Genomic DNA, 9,576 nt, shown 5'->3' with positions numbered 1-9,576 from the left:
GGATCATCTCCACATGTGAAAGCATCAGGCTTATTTGAAATTTAGCTTTGAAGCACGGAGGCCCAGGTTCTGGTTTTGGCTGTTAAAGGTCTCCAGCATTTTTGCAGTGAGAGGATTGATCATTTCAGGAAATTCTGCAGCCTGGAAAAGCATTTCCTTTAAGGCTATAAGTGGATTCTCTAAAACTAAAGTTGTTTGTTTTTTAATCATATTTATGGTTGTTTTGGTTTCAGAAATAAAATCCTTTAGAAAATTAGGCTGAAAAAAACAAGAAAAAGAAACAATATTTGAATGTTGAAATTGTTTTTTGATTTTTCACTGCAACCAAAGGCTACACAAAGGGCAAAAAATCACATGTAAAACCAAAAAACAAGACATATTTTTTTGTCCTCCGAAGCTTCAGTTCCTTAAATTCTTTCTGATTTCTGTTGAAGAAAAAGTGATTGCTGACCCTCAGTGACACGGACAGATGACACCTGTCAAATGTTGCTGCAACACAGCGCAGCGTCAATTGTATTAATTGTAATTGTGTTATGTGGATTCACTTTGAAAATCCTCAAGTCACACTAAAGCAGCAGCAGCACCAAACTAATATAAATACACACCGACACAACAGACGGCTCGCCGTGACGTTGGAGTTTTATTTTTCCAGTATCTCCAAATTGACCTGCAAGATGCAACTGGAGAAACACAGCAAACAGACTCCAACTATAAAATAAAGATTTAGTCACAACTGCTCGGTACGCTCTGTCCGTGAGTGAAAAGTGAGCAAACCTTCATGGATGTTTTGAGATTGAAGACCAGGGAGCCTGTATGGTGTAAATGTTCATGCACGTTATCCTCTGCTGCAGGCGCCAGGTCGTGGTGAACACTTAAGCAACACGTGAGGGTGAGTAGGGAAGAAGTAAGTGAGACACAGGCATGCCTTTCAGATGTTTCCTTCTTTCTATCCCCCAAATCCTGTGCACTTTGTATAAGGCCGTTAGTGCTGTTCAAGGGAAAGGTGTTTGCTCTTCACACAGCCTTTGCTCACAGCCTGGGTGTAAGAAATGAGAAAATTACACAACGGTAGAGTAGCTTGTGTGGACATCCTCCAACAGGCACTAATGTATCACGTTCACACGTGGAGGAGCCAGTAGGAATACAGTATGTTGTTAGGACATCATCACCTGTGCATCATAAGTGTGTGTAACTTTCATTATCGTTATGCATACTTTATACTACATCTACCACAGGCACAACAAACACATCTTCCATTTTTATTATGTCCCTTAAAGTGACCGCACGAGCCTTAAGGAAACTGCATGACACCCTGCGCTCCCTTTGACATGCACCTCACCTGTCTATGACCCTCCATGGGCCTGGACAACCCCGTACAGATGCATGTGACTAAAGGCCCGTTCACACCGGGACGAATTTCGTTTAACGCCTCGTGACTAAACAAAGGGCACCAATGAGAGTGTGCACACCGACGCGAAAAAACGGCACGCGTCAAAGCGTCAAAAAAAAAAAAAACGCCTCGGGTTCGTTTTTGTTTTTGTTGCGTCGAAATCTATTCGACCAATGAGAATGGCGCTTTTGCCCACGTGTCTGGAGCTTCTGAAGTTACAGTAAAACACAACTTGGGGGCGCTCAAACACAAAACTGCCTTGCTGAGCACACATACCAGCGAAGAAGATAGACGCCAAGTAGCGTCTACACTGCCACGAAGAAATAATGACGGACATTCTAAAATATCCCCGAACCAAGCACCAGCTGGAGCTACTGGTGCTTGAAATATTAATGTTTTCTTTGTCTGATTCTGACAAGTGCGTAAGTACTTGCTCTCTTCTTCTGAGTGAAAAGCGACTTTAAGAAGCGTAAAGTTGCGCAGCGCCACCTTGTGTACAGGAGTATTTCTGTTTTACATTAAGCGCCATCTAATGTCAGGGAATGAAATTGCATGTTCGCTCGGCTCATCGTCAGCGAACACAAAAAACGTGGCGAATAACGCCTGGCGAATATTCGTCCCGGTGTGTACGGGCCTTTAGGCTTAAACGGCTGCTTCATTTCCAAAATTCAAGTTTTATAAAAACATGATGGCAATGGAAACGTTACACAATGCACCAAGAACTTCAGTGAATGTTTACCAGACAAAAGGAAGTCCTTTCCTGAGGAGGAGAAATGGAATAAATGTTGAGACAGAAAACACAAACCTATTAGGAACTATAGAAATGACGTCCTGACACTCAGTGGCGACAACTTTAGGCAAAGCTCTACAGGCTTCAGATGTGCATCAGACACACACCTACTGTGATGTCCATGAAGGTTTGGGCATGAATTCACACACAGAACTAATAAACAGAAGTATTACACCATTACCTCCATGACTCACTACAAGATGACAGAAACATGAAGCAGACACAACTAAGAAGAAACAAGTAGCTCATCTGTTGTCTTGTTTATCTTCGGTTTTATTTGGACTCACCGGTCTCTCCATTCAGGTTCACACCTGGATCCTGTTCTGATTACCACAGCTGCTCCTCATTTGTCATCGTCCTCCCCAGTGGCTGCATCCTCCCTGGTTTTGTTGTGGGTCACAACTTGTCATTTTCTCCTCGCGGGTTTGTGCACAGCTCTCTTCTCAGCAGCTGTTTTGTTTTTTGAACTTTAGGATCATTTATTTTGTCATTTATATGTTGGCATGTCACAGCCACATGCGATCTATGTTTTGAATCTGGTCATGGAAAAGCACAGCACCTATTTAGTGCAAAACAGGTGTGGCTGGTTCTTCAGGGGGGTGTTCCAGAAAGCAGGTTATGCTAGCTCCCACGGTAAGTTTGAGGCTAAGGAAGTTGATAACCTCAGCTTTCAGTTCCAGAAATGGAGGTATGTTTCAGGGTATGTCAAGTTGCCATGGCAACTCATGCTCTGAACATAACCTGATCAGGAGCAGGTTTAGTTGAAGGTTAGTTTGTTTTCAGAGAGGTGAAGCAGCATGGTGTGTCCATTTGAAGATGATTTAGTGGCTGAAGAAGCTCAGATAATACTTTTTCCACCATGAGAGGGTGATAAGACCACATATGGATGTTGGAAAGATAAACTTTTTACTTTGATCTAACTTCATTATTTGCTTCAGTTGAGACAAATCTTTTTTTGAGTTCAGTCGACTTAAAATAACACATAGTTATCAGACATTTATTTTACTTTCATTCAATTTAATTCAATTAAGTTGGTGTAACTTTGGTGCTGCTGTTAGATTGGCACCGCAAGGGATTGTGGGATACCATTCCCTTTACCTGTCTGGACGGATTTGGGTTTAAGTGTGGGTTTTTGACCAAATGTGTTTAGTTTTTTAGCTGTTTTTACTGTGTTTTGTCTAGTTGTTTGTACTGTTATGTTTAATTCTTTCTGCACCATGAGTGAGAGGGAGGGAGAGGATGAGGTAATTTAGCACCACAAGTGCAATTACTGTTACAAGAACAAGCTAAAGTCAGACTCATGTTAAGTGAATACAGGTTATATATTGCAATTCCACTTTGAATCATTTATTTTAATGTTATAAAAATTAGAATATCTGCAGGCTCTAACTTAGACATATGAGAGTTCAAGAAGTACAATAAATGAAGATGGAAAAACATTTAATGGAATTGGAGTAATATGACATTTAGTTAGATAAATATGTAAATTTCCATCCATCCATCCATCCATCCATCCATCCATCCATCCATCCATCCATCCATCTTCCTCCGCTTATCCGGGACCGGGTCGCGGGGGCAGCAGTCTAAGCAGAGATGCCCAGACTTCCCTCCGCCCAGCCACTTCCTCCAGCTCCTCTGGGGGAACCCCGAGGCGTTCCCAGGCCAGCCGAGAGACGTAGTCTCTTCAGCGTGTTCTGGGTCTTCCCCGGGGCCTCCGTCCAGTGGGACATGCCCGGAACACCTCTCCAGGGAGGCGTCCAGGAGGCATCCGGACTAGATGCCCGAGCCACCTCAACTGGCTCCTTTCGATGTGGAGGAGAAGCGGTTCTACTCCGAGCTCTCCGCGTGTGGCCGAGCTTCTCACCCTATCTCTAAGGGAGCGCCCCGCCACCCTACGGAGGAAGATCATTTCAGCCGCTTGTATTCGGGACCTCGTTCTTTCGGTCATGACCCATAGCTCATGACCATAGGTGAGTATTGGAACGAAGATCGACCGGTAAATTGAGAGCTTTGCTTTTCGGCCCAGCTCTCTCTTCACCACAACGGACCGATACAGCGACCGCATAACTACGGACGCCGCTCCGATCCGCCTGTCAATCTCACGCTCCGGTCTTCCCTCACTCGTGAACAAGACTCCCAGATACTTAAACTCCTCCACCTGGGGTAAGGATACTCCACCCACCGAGAGATGGCAAGCTACCTTTCTCCGGTCAAGAACCATGGCCTTTGATTTAGCGGTGCTGACCCTCATCCCAGCCGCTTCACACTCGGCCGCAAACTGCCCCAATGCATGCTGGAGGGTCCTGGCTTGATGAAGCCAACAGGACAACATCATCTGCAAAAAGCAGAGAGGAAATCCTGTGGTCCCCAAACCAGATCCCCTCCAGCCCCCCTAGAAATTCTGTCCATAAAAACTATGAACAGAACCAGTGATAAAGGGCAGCCCTGCCGGAGTCCAACGTGGACCAGGAACAGGTCTGACTTACTGACGGCTACACAACCCAAGTTCCTACTCTGGTCATACAGAGACTGGACAGCCCTTAGTAAGGCTCCCTGGACCCCATACTCCCAGAGCACCTCCCACAGGATACCACGGGGGACGCGGTCGAACGCCTTCTCCAAATCCACAAAACATATATGGACTGGATGAGCGAACTCCCACAATCCCTCCAGCACCCTCGATAGGGTGTAGAGCTGATCCACTGTTCCACGACCAGGACGGAAACTGCACTGTTGTTCCTGAATCCGAGGTTCGACTATCGGACGGACTCTCCTCTCCAGTACCCTGGCATAGACTTTCCCAGGGAGGCTGAGGAGTGTAATTCCCCTGTAGTTGGAACACACCCTCCGGTCACCCTTCTTAAAGAGGGGAACCACCACCCTTGTCTGCCAGTCCAGTGGTACAGTTCCCGACTGCCACGCGATGCTGCAGAGACGTGTCAGCCAAGACACTCCCACAGCATCCAGAGACTTGAGGTACTCAGGGCGGACCTCATCCACTCCCGGGGCCCTACCACCGAGGAGCTTGTTGACTACCTCGGTGACTTCAGCCCGGGTAAAAGACAGGCTCACCCCAAAGTCCTCATTCTCTGCTTCTTCAAAAGAAGGCGTGTAAGTGGGATTAAGGAGATCCTCAAAGTATTCCTTCCACCGCCCGACAATGTCCCCAGTCGAGGTCAACAGCCCCCCACCTGCACTTAAAACTGTGCCTGTGGAGAACTGCTTTCCCCTCCTGAGGCGCCGGACGGTTTGCCAGAATTTCTTCGAGGCCAACCGATAGTCCTTCTCCATGACCTCACCGAACTCCTCCCAGACCAGAGTTTTTGCCTCCACAACGCTCCGGGACGCAGCTCACTTAGACTGCCAATACCTTTCAGCTGCCTCTGGAGTCCCACAAGCCAGCCAGACCTGGTAGGACTCTTTCTTCAGCTTGACGGCATCCCTTACTTCCGGTGTCCACCACCGGGTTCGGGGGTTACCGCCGCGACAGGCACCAGAGACCTTGCAACCACAGCTCCGAGCAGCAGCAGAGACAATGGAAGTGGAAAACATGGTCCACTCGGACTCAATGTCCCCAACCTCCCTCGGTACCTGTTTGAAGTTCTCCCGGATGTGGGAGTTGAAGACTTCCCTAACGGAGGGCTCAGCCAGACGTTCCCAGCAGACCCTCACAGTACGTTTGGGTCTTCCAAGTCTTTCCGGCCTCCTTCCCCGCCAGCGAATCCAACTCACCACCAGGTAGTGATCGTTGGAGAGCTCCGCCCCTCTCTTCACCCGAGTGTCCAAGACACAAGGCCGAACGTCGCCTGAAACAACTACAAAGTCGATCATCGACCTCCTGCCTAGGGTGTCCTGATGCCAGGTGTATTGATGGACACCCTTGTGCTCAAACATGGTGTTCGTTATGGACAAACTGTGACGAGCACAGAAGTCCAAAAACAAAACACCACTCGGGTTCAGATCAGGGGGGGCACTCCTACCAATCACGCCCCTCCAGGTGGCACTGTCATTGCCCACGTGGGCATTGAAGTCCCCCAGGAGGAATGGAGTCCCCCGTTGGGGCACTTTCCAGTACCCCTTCGAGAGACACCAAGAAGGCCTGGTACTCCAAGCTGCTGTTTGGCCCGTAAGCCGAAACCACAGTTAGAGACCTGTCCCCCACCCGAAGGCGGAGGGACATGACCCTCTCGTCCACCGGGGTGAACTCCAACACTTGGCGGCTAAGCTGGGGGCTCACGAGTAAGCCCACACCAGCCCGCCGCCTCTCACCTTGAGCAACTCCAGAGTGGTAGAGAGTCCAACCCCTCTCTAAGGACTGAGTTTCAGAACCTAGGCTATGTGTGGAGGTGAGCCCGACTATATCTAGACGGTATCTCTCAACTCTCGCACCAGCTCAGGCTCCTTCCCTCCCAGAGAGGTGACATTCCATGTCCCAAAAGCCAAGTTCCATGACCGAGGTTTGGGCCGCCGAGGCACCTGCCCTCGACCGCCACCCAAACCACAATGCACCGGCCCCTTTTGGGGTCTCCTATAGGTGGTGGGCCCACGGGCCCCGGTCACCAGGCGCTCATCTGCGAGCCCCGACCCTGGGCCTGGCTCCAGAGTGGGGCCCCGGTGACGCCAATCCGGGCGACGTAATCGGGTCCTTGTTTTTACTCGTCATCAGGGGGTTCTGAACCGCTCTTTGTCTGGCTCGTCACCCAGGACCTGTCTGCCATGGGTGACCCTACCAGGGGCTTAGGCCCCAGACAGCTTAGCTCCTGGGATCACTCGAGCTCTCAAACTCCCCCACCACGTTAAGGTGGCGGTTCACTTTGAATTTGAGTTGTAAAAAAATATCGAGTTTTATAGACGTAAGAAATTAGGTCGAATAAACTTAACTCAGTTACTTGTTACCAATTGAATTAATTCATTCAAGTTGGATAAGTGATATATATATACATCACAATGAAAATAGAAATAAGATCAGAAACTCGTGCGTTTACTTTATCCGTTCTTTTTCTCCAAGCAGAAACTCTTTCTTTTGCTGATGATGCAGCCGTGTTACTTTTTTGATGGACGTATAATCTTCATACGCTGTCAATAAAACCTCAGACTCCGTCTCACTGAAGTATAGCGCTCTCTTTTTTTTCTCCATGCGTTTCCATGGTGACTCCAGAAATCGGCGATTCATTGAGAATGTCTTTATGTACCTGCTGTGCACGTGCATTAACCCAGGGTTACCAAGTGGAGCGTAATTACGCTAACTCATATCGGGTCTTTTGGAACCGACATACCCAGAGTAAGCAAGTTCAGGCGGATTTCAGCCAGAGTTCAGGGTTAAAGTCAGGCTAGTTTAAACTTGACTTCTGGAATACCCCCCCCCCCCCCCCCCCCCGGTGCTAAACACAAACACATTGACTGGGGTGAGCTAAACAATAAATGCCATCATTTCACAAAAGAAAAGTGAGCAAAGCACAGCAACATGATGTCAGCAGAGTGTAAATGTTCTGAAGGGTCTGCTGGAGACCAGAAGCATTGAGGGGACTGTGAGCTGTGTGGAAAGATTGAATACTGATGACTGTAGAGAGATGAACTCACCTGTAAGTCAGACAAACCACACAAGGCAGAGATCTGCTGAAAAAATACGTGTATTTAAGCCACTAAACCAAAAAAAAAATATATCTCAGAAACAGGTGAATACACACAGGAAACAAAAACTTTAAACCAAACCGTTCCGTTTGATTGAGGAGCTTTAGACAAACCCAGGTGGCTTAGGGAAAAATTGTGGCTTTTTTAAAAAAATGATTGAATCTTAACTCAAAGGTACCGCTGACTTGGATGTGATGCGTGATTATCTTGGAGCAGTGCATGCTGGTTAGAATTTTTGCCTGACTTCAAACGGTGCTGAAGAATATGTGAGCAGCTGCAGTCAGGACAGGTTGGGCTCTACAGCTGTTCTCCTCTGGCAGCGTAGCTCCTTCATGACGACCCACATCCCACCCCCACCCGCGGCTGACAGTTTCACTGACAAGGAGGATGCGAAATGTGCTTTTTCTCAGATCTGCAGAGCTGTTTTCACCCAAAGGGTTGTCGAGAGTCTTACTTCTCTCTGGCAGCTCATTTTTGGCACACATGGGCCCGCCTTCCACTACAGTTGTCATTTCCTGCAGAAAATCTGTAAGAACTTTGTAGTTCAAGGTCCTCTGAACCTGAAAATGTTTTAACTCCTTAATGATGAAAGCTTAAAATAAAGTTTTTACTTTGAAAAATTTACCTTGTTAATGAATGGATTTTGTTGTTATACAAAAAAAGGGTATAGTCTTTAATGTTGACAAGTCTTGACTGTTGGCCTGGAGTCTTTCTCAGAAGGAGAAAGGTGGGCGTGGCCCGCCAGACATGCCTGTGTCTACCTGTGTTTGCTGAGGTCCTTGCAGACACCATCTCATCATCTGGTGTTTTTATCAAATTGCTCGTTTCTGTTATTTTTCTGTTGTCTCAGTCCGTTTTTGCAATGATCAGATGTTCCTAACTCAAGGTTTTGTTTTCCGGCTTTTTCATTGTTTGATCTGGGAGTCTTCATGTCGTCTCCCTCCCACATTTTTTTCTGCTCCCTTTTTGTTGATTTTAAAATTGTGTCCATTTCCTATGGACAACATTTTTTAAAAAACAAGAGCAGAAAAAAAAATCCTATCCCACTTCTCACATCTCCTTTTGGTCCAAGAAGAAATGTATTCCAACAAAATAAATTTAAATAAGGTTTAGCCTCATATACAAAAAGGGTTTTTTACAAATATACATCTCTTGTGTGGATATTCATAAGCTCCTAATGTAACATCAAAATCTGTTAAACATAAAAGGCCTTCAAGAAAAGTGAAAAAAAAGCTTTTCTTGTCTGGAACCGTCTTGCTTGAGTTTTGTGTGAGGTTGAGGTTGCTGTGTTTACGTTCTTTCTTTGTGGCTTTTTGTGTTGATTCTTTTAGAAAAATGTTCTAGTTTCTTTTTAAGTACCGTAGTTTTCCACTGGCTTCTTGTGTATTGATGGTTCTTGTTTTCTTTTTTTCACCTGTTGTTTCCTTTGGTTTTGCGTTCTTGGGTGCTGTGGGTTCCTGTTCGTATTTTCCTGTCGGTCTCCTCGTCTTCAGGGATGCAGTTTGTTCTCACAGTCCTGAAAACTGAAGTTCTGATGGTCACAGCAGACATCAGTCTTTCCTATTAACCAATATTTTTATGCTGCTGTCCTCTTTGTGTTGAACCTTCAAGTATACAGAAGAAGTTTTTGTATTTACTCAACATAATGAAAGACTTCTACCACCTTAAGGCAGGTTTAACATTAACAGAACAGTTCAGTCAGATTCATGACCCGACATTACTTTTGTCTTCAATCCCTTTGACCAAAATAATATTGAACAGATCC

The sequence above is a fragment of the Oryzias latipes genome, chromosome 11, assembly GCF_053564925.1.
Source record: "Oryzias latipes strain Hd-rR chromosome 11, Olatipes_Hd-rR_3.1".
Classification (NCBI taxonomy): domain Eukaryota; kingdom Metazoa; phylum Chordata; class Actinopteri; order Beloniformes; family Adrianichthyidae; genus Oryzias; species Oryzias latipes.
The sequence above is the reverse complement of the archived record's forward strand: the minus strand, read 5'-3'. Positions refer to the sequence as shown.